Genomic DNA, 7,915 nt, shown 5'->3' with positions numbered 1-7,915 from the left:
ATGTCCGAGAAGCCCAAGCAAGAGAGAGTATAGATTAAGGAATGGGAAGTGGTGTCAAATGCTGGAAAGAAGTTAGAAGCTTTCATAGAGTAGGAGCAGAAGCTGAGTTGTCGCGGTTGGAGAACTAAATGGAAGTTAACTAAATGGAAGTTAAGGAATTAGAAAGAGTAAATGGGAACAATTCTTAAGAAAAGTGGCTAAGAGGAGTCAGAATGGCTGATGCTTAGTAAGGTTGGGGGAAGTTTTTTATTTATCTTTTAACTGATAGAAGGATTTGTGAACATACCTAAATTCAGACAGAATAGAGGTAGTTGAAAGGCAGGGGTTCAAAACGCAAGAAAGAGGATATTGGATGGAGTTAGCATCCTGAGAAGGAATGATCCAGTGCTTAAGTGAAAGGATTGCCCTCAATTTGGGGAATGGACCCTTCTTTTCATTATCAAAGGAAGGGGAAAAAAAGGAGTGGATGGGTGAGGATGAAGTAGAGTGGTGTCTGAGGCTGCTACGTCCTATGAAAAACAGAATTCAAAGTTATTTGTTATGAGGATTAAATGAGTTAGTACATGTAAAGTTCTTAGCGCATGAAGTTAGTACATAAAGTTCTTTGTCACATAACAAATGCCCAGTAAATGTTTGGTGGTGGTGGTATCCGTTGAGAGGAAGGAGCTAGAGTGAGCAGTTTGAGCTAAATGGATGATCCAGACTAGCCGAGTATATGGAAGGACAGTTGACCCATCTGAGGCAAAGGCTTTTTTTTTTTTTTGAGGTAATTGTAGATTCATACATAATCGTAAAAAACAGCACAGAGATACTGTGTATCTTTTACCCCGTTTCCCCTAACAATAACATTTTGCAGAACTGTAGTACAGTATCACAACCAGTATATTGACAAATACAGTCAAGACAACATTTCCATCACCTTGAAGATCATTCATGTTGCACTTTTGTAGCCACACCCACTTCACTCCAGCTCCCCCACTCCCTGTTTAACTCCTAGCAACTACTAATCTAGTCTCCATTTTTAGGATCTTGTCATTTCAAGAATTTGATATAAATGGAAGTATACAGTATATAAACTTTGGGGACTGGCTTTTTTTTTACTCAACATAATTTTCTGGAGATCCAAGTTGTGTGTATCAATAGTTTGTTCCTTTTTACTGCTATGGTATGGATGTACCAGTTTGTTTAACTGGTAGAAGATAGATATTGAAGAATATCTGGGTTGCCTCAGCTTTTTGTCTATTACAAATAAAGTTGCTATGGAAACTTCTGTAAAATTTTTGTGTGAACATAAGTTTTCGTTTCTCTGGGATAAATGCCTAGGAGGGCAATTGCTCAGTGCAACTGCCCTATGGTAATTGCATGTTTAGTTTTTCAAGAAACTGTCAAACTGTTTTCCAGAGTGGCTATAACATTTTACATTCCCACCAGTAATATATGAATGATCCAGTTTCTCTGCATCCTAGCCAGCATTTGGTGTTACTACTATTTTTTTTTTTTTTTTTTTTTTTGCTGTACGTGAGCCTCTCACTGTTGTGGCCTCTCCCGTTGCAGAGCACAGGCTCCGGACGTGCAGGCTCACCGGCCATGGCTCACGGGCCTAGCCGCTCCGCAGCATGTGGGATCCTCCCAGACCGGGGCACGAACCCGTGTCCCCTGCGTCGGCAGGCGGCCTCTCAACCACTGCGCCACCAGGGAAGCCCCCGTTACTACTATTTTTAATTTTAGCTATTCATATAGACATGTGGTGATATCTCGTTGTGGTTTTAATTTCCACTTCCTTAATGGCTAATAATGTTGAACATTTTTTTCATGTACTTTGCCATCTGTATATCCATTTTGGTGAAATATCTGTTCATTTCTTTTGCTCATTTTCTAGTTGAATTGTTTGGTGTGTTTTTGTTTTGTTTTGTTTTTTAATGTTATGCTTTGGGATTTCTTTATATATTCTAGATACTAGACCTTTGTCAGATATGTATTTCTCTCAGTTTGCAGCTTGTCTTTTTTTTTTTTTTTTTTTTTTTTTTTTTGCGGTACGTGGGCCTCTCACTGTTGTGGCCTCTCCCGTTGTGGAGCACAGGCTCCGGACGCACAGGCTCAGCGGCCATGGCCCACGGGCCCAGCCGCTCCGCGGCATGTGGGATCCTCCCGGACCCGGGCACGAACTCGCGTCCCCTGCATCGGCAGGCGGACTCTCAACCACTGCGCCACCAGGGAAGCCCTGCAGCTTGTCTTTTAACTTCTTAGAATCTTTTGGAAAACAAAAGTTTTAAATTTTGGTGAGGTCCAATTTATCAAGTTTTCTTTTCATATATAGTGATTTTTTAGAAAATTAATTAACTAATTAATTTTTGGCTGCCTTGGGTCTTCGTTGATGCGTGCGGGCTTTCCCTAGTTGTGGTGAGCGAGGGCTACTCTTCATTGCGGTGCGAAGGCTACTCGTCATTGCGGTGTGCGGGCTTCTCATTGCAGTGGCTTCTCTTGTTGCGGAGCACAGGCTTTAGGCACGTGGGCTTCAGTAGTTGTGGTTCACAGACTCTAGAGCGCAGGCTCAGTAGTTGTGGGCTTAATTGCTCCGCAGCATGTGGGATCTTTCCGGACCAGGGATCAAACCCATGTCCCCTGCATTGTCAGGTCGATTCTTAACCACTGCGCCACCAGGGAAGTCCCTCACATACACTGCTTTTGATGTCAAGCCTAAGAACTCTTTGTCTAATCTCAGAACCAAAAAAGATTTACACCTATGTTTTTATTTCTTGGTAAAGGTTTTATAATTTTCCATTTTCTATTTAATCCATTTTGAGGTATTTTTTTGTATAAAGTGTCATGTTTAGGTAGAGGATTTTGTTCCCTTCGCTATGAATGTCCATTTGCTTCAGCACCATTTGTTTAAAGGGCTATACTTTCTCCATTATTGTTTTTGCACCTTTGTGAAAATTCATTTCAGTGTATTTGTTTGGGTCCATTTCCGGGTTTTCTAGACTGTTCCATTGTTCCGTGTATTCGTACATCCTCCAATACCACACAGTCTTGATTACTGAAGCTATATAATACACCTTGAAATTGGGTAGGCTGATTCTTCCCACTTTCTTCTTCTTTTTTAAAAAACTTTTTAATGATTTTTTTGATGTGGGCCATTTTTTGAAAGTCTTTATTGAATTTGTTACAATATAGCTTCTGTTTTGTGTTTTGTTTTTTTGGCTGTGAGGCATGTGGGATCTTAGATCGCTAACCAGGGATCGAACCCACACCCCCTGCATTGAAAGGCGAAGTATCAACCACTGGACTTCCAGAGAAGTCCTTATTTTTCTTTTTATAAAGTATTTTAGCTATTCTAATTCCTTTGCCTTTCCATATAGATTTTATTTTATTTTTTAATAGTTAATTAATTAATTGGTTGTTCCGGGTCTCAGTTGCGGCTCACGGGCTCCTTAGTTCCAGCTTGCTGGCTCCTTAGTTGTGGCTCCAGGGCTCCTTAGTTGCGCACGCCGTCTCCTTAGCTCTGGCATGTGAACTCTCGGTTGCGGCATGCATGTGGGATCTAGTTCCCCAACCAGGGATTGAACCCAGACCCCCTGCACTGGGACCGTGGAATCCCAACCTCTGCACCACCAGGGAAGTCCCTCCATATAGATTTTAGAGTAGTATTGTCTATATTACAGAAAATGTTCTTGGTATTTTAATAGGAATTAGGTTAAATCTGCATTTCAGTTTGTGAAGAATTGATATGTTAACAACATTGAATCTTCCAGTCCATGAACACAGTCTCTTTTCATTTATTTAAGCCTTTGATTTATTTCATCATTGTTTTGTAGTTTTCTGCATATGTGTTCTACATATTTTGTTAGACGTACACCTAAGTATTTAATTTTTATTTTGCACAAGTGTAAGTGGTATTGCGTCTAAAATTTTGTTGTCCGTGTGTTCATTGCTGATATATAGAAATATTGGGTTGGCCAAAGAGTTCAGTTTTTTCTATAAGATGGCGCTAGTATCTCTTAGTTGTCTTTAACTTCATTCAAAGTTTTGTTTTTGAATTTTGTTAGATTGCATTGTGACAGCTGTCATATCAGCATGCATTTTTAAAAAAACTTATCAAAATTGGTGAATTTTTGTGTAGCCATTTTAATATTGAAGATGGAAGAAAAAAAGCAACATTTTCGGCATATTATGCTTTATTAATTCAAGAGAGGTAAAAACGCAACTAAAACACAAAAAAAGATTTGTGCAGTGTATGGAGAAGGTGCTGTGACTGAATGTGTCAAAAGTGGTTTGCCAAGTTTCATGCTGGAGATTTCTCACTGGATTATGCTACACGGTCGGGTAGACTAGTTGAAGTTGATAGCGATCAAATCGAGACATTAATTGAGAACAATCAACGTTACACCACACGGGAGATAGCCGACATACTCAAAATACCCAAATCGAGAGTTGAAAATCATTAGCACTAGCTTGGTTATGTTAATCGCTTTGATGTTTGGTTTCCACATAAGTTAAGCAATAAAAACCTTCTTGACCGTATTTCCGCATGCGAGTCTCTACTTAAACGTAACGAAAATGTTACGTTTTTAAAACAAATTGTGACGGGTGATGAAAAGTAGATACTGTACAATAATGTGGAACAGAAGAGATCATGGGGCAAGGAAAATGATCCACCACCAACCACACCAAAGGTCGGTCTTCATCCGAAGAAGGTGAAGTTGTATATATGGTGGGATTGGAAGGGAGTCCTCTATTATGAGCTCCTTCCAGAAAACCAAACGATTAATTCCAAAAAGTACTGCTCCCAGTTAGACCAACTGGAAGCAGCACTAGACGAAAAACATCCAGAATTACAGAAAACGCATAATCTTCCATCAGGATAATGCAAGACTGCATGTTTGTTTGATGACCAGGCAAAAACTATTACAGCTTGTCTGGGAAGTTCTCATTCATCTGCCGTTTTCCTTTTATTCTTTATATTTTTTTCTTTATTTCTTTTTCTTTTTTTTTCCTTTTTTCTTTATTTTTTAAAATTTCTGAGATATACATTTTAAAGTAATAACTAGAATTATGACTTATAGCATTATACCAGAACATATAAGATCTTTAGAAATTTCATGTAATGTCTGAAACATTTATATTAACATATTTCCATACAAATAACCCAAAGAAAGTTTAGTTGTCTTTTGTTTGTTTGTTTGTTTTTTATACTGCAGGTTCTTATTAGTCATAAATTTTACACATCAGTGTATACATGTCAATCCCAATCGCCCAATTCAGCACACCACCATCCCCACCCCACCGTGGTTTTCCCCCCTTGGTGTCCGTACGCTTTCTCTACATCTGTGTCTCAACTTCTGCCCTGCAAACCAGTTCATCTGTACCATTTTTCTAGGTTCCACATACATGCATTAATATACGATATTTGTTTTTCTCTTTCTGACTTACTTCACTCTGTATGACAGTCTCTAGATCCATCCACGTCTCAACAAATGACTCAATTGCGTTCCTTTTTATGGCTGAGTAATATTCCATTGTATATATGTACCACAACTTCTTTATCCATTCGTCTGTCAATGGGCATTTAGGTTGCTTCCATGACCTGGCAATAGTAAATAGTGCTGCAATGAACATTGGGGTGCATGTGTCTTTTTGAATTATGGTTTTCTCTGGGTATATGCCCAGTAGTGGGATTGCTGGATCATATGGTAATTCTATTTTTAGTTTTTTAAGGAACCTCCATGCTGTTCTCCATAGGGGCTGTATCAATTTACATTCCCACCAACAGTGCAAGAGGGTTCCCTTTTCTCCACACCCTCTCCAGCATTTGTTTTTTGTAGATTTTCTGATGATGCCCATTCTAACTGGTGTGAGGTGATACCTCATTGTAGTTTTGATTTGCGTTTCTCTAATAATTAGTGATGTTGAGCAGCTTTTCATGTGCTTCTTGGCCATCTGTATGTCTTCTTTGGAGAAATGTCTATTTAGATCTTCTGCCCATTTTTGGATTAGGTTGTTTGTTTCTTTAATATTGAGCTGCATGAGCTGTTTATATATTTTGGAGATTAATCCTTTATCTGTTGATTCATTTGCAAATATTTTCTCCCATTCTGAGGGTTGTCTTTTCCTCTTATTTATGGTTTCCTTTGCTGTGGAAAAGCTTTGAAGTTTCATTAGGTCTCAGTTGTTTATTTTTGTTTTTATTTCCATTACTCTAGGAGGTGGATCAAAAAAGATCTTACTGTGGGCTTCCCTGGTGGCACAGTGGTTGAGAGTCTGCCTGCTGATGCAGGGGACATGGGTTTGTGCCCCAGTCCGGGAGGATCCCACATGCCGCTGAGCAGCTGGGCCCATGAGCCATGGCTGCTGAGCCTGCGCATCTGGAGCCTGTGCTCTGCAACAGGAGAGGCCACAGCAGTGAGAGGCCCACGTATCACACACACAAAAAAGATCTTGCTGTGATTTATGTCAAAGTGTTCTTCCTATGTTTTCCTCTAAGAGTTTTATAGTGTCCGGTCTTACATTTAGGCCTCGAATCCATTTTGAGTTTATTTTTGTGTATGGTGTTAGGGAGTGTTCTAATTTCATTCTTTTACATGTAGCTGTCCAGTTTTCCCAGCACCACTTATTGAAGAGACTGTCTTTTCTCCATTGTATATCTTTGCATCCTTTGTCATAGATTAGTTGACCATAGGTGCATGGGTTTATCGCTGGGCTTTCTATCTTGTTCCACTGACCTATGTTTCTGTTTTTGTGCCAGTACCATTTTGTTTTAATGACTGTAGCTTTGTAGTATAGTCTGAAGTCAGGGAGTCTGATTCCCCCAGCTCCGTTTTTTCCCCTCAAGACTGCTTTGGCTATTCGGGGTCTTTTGTGTCTCCATACAAATTTTAAGATGATTTGTTCTAGTTCCATAAAAAGTGCCATTGGTCATTTGATAGGAATTGCATTGAATCTGTAGATTGCTTTGGGAAGTGTAGTCATTTTCACAATATTGATTCTTCCAATCCAAGAACATGGTATATCTCTCCATCTGTTGGTATCATCTTTAATTTCTTTCATCAGTGTCTTATAGTTTTCTGCATACAGGTCTTTTGTATCCCTAGGTAGGTTTATTCCTAGGTATTTTATTCATTTTGTTGCAATGGTAAATGGGAGTGTTCCCATAATTTCTCTTTCAGATTTTTCATCATTAGTATATAGGAATGCAAGAGATTTCTGTGCATTAATTTTGTATCCTGCAACTTTACCAAATTCATTGATTAGCTCTAGTAGTTTTCTGGTGGCATTTTTAGGATTCTGTATGTATAGTATCATGTCATCTGCAAACAGTGACAGTTTTACTTCTTCTTTTCCTATTTGTATTCCTTTTATTTCTTTTTTTTTCTGTACGTGGGCCTCTCACTGTTGGGGCCTCTCCCGTTGCGGAGCACAGGCTCTGGACATGCAGGCTCAGCAGCCATGGCTCATGGGCCTAGCTGCTCTGCATCATGTGGGATCCTCCCGACTGGGGCACGAACCCGTGTCCCCTGCATCGGCAGGTGGACTCTCAACCACTGTGCCACCAGGGAAGCCCCCTTTTATTTCTTTTTCTTCTCTGATTGCTGTGGCTAGGACTTCCAAAACTATGTTGAATAATAGTGGTGAGAGTGGACATCCTTGTCTTGTTCCTGATCTTAGAGGAAGTGCTTTCAGTTTTTCACCATTGAGAATGATGTTTGCTGTGGGTTTGTCATATATGGCCTTTATTATGTTGAGGTAGTTTCCCTCTATGCCCACTTTCTGGAGAGTTTTTATCATAAATGGGTAAAAACAGTGGTTAGATGCCACGAAGTAAATGGCAATGCCTTAACTGTATGCGTGTTGTTAGGCCCGAAGGCCTCTTCCATCCTTGTCAAGGGGAGTGCTAACCTTCTGTCCTTTCATACAACAC

General features: G+C 39.8%; 1 non-coding gene across 1 annotated transcript; it reads right to left on the bottom strand.

Moving 5' to 3' along the window:
- Window positions 1–7,789: 7,789 nt before the first annotated feature.
- On the bottom strand, window positions 7,790–7,915 carry LOC116757231. The gene has a single exon (XR_004350880.1). It is a non-coding gene; the product is annotated as a U6atac minor spliceosomal RNA (small nuclear RNA).

The sequence above is a fragment of the Phocoena sinus genome, chromosome 7 (assembly GCF_008692025.1).
Source record: "Phocoena sinus isolate mPhoSin1 chromosome 7, mPhoSin1.pri, whole genome shotgun sequence".
Lineage (NCBI taxonomy): Eukaryota > Metazoa > Chordata > Mammalia > Artiodactyla > Phocoenidae > Phocoena > Phocoena sinus.
Note: the sequence above shows the minus strand (reverse complement) of the source record. Positions and strands in the feature narration are given on the sequence as shown.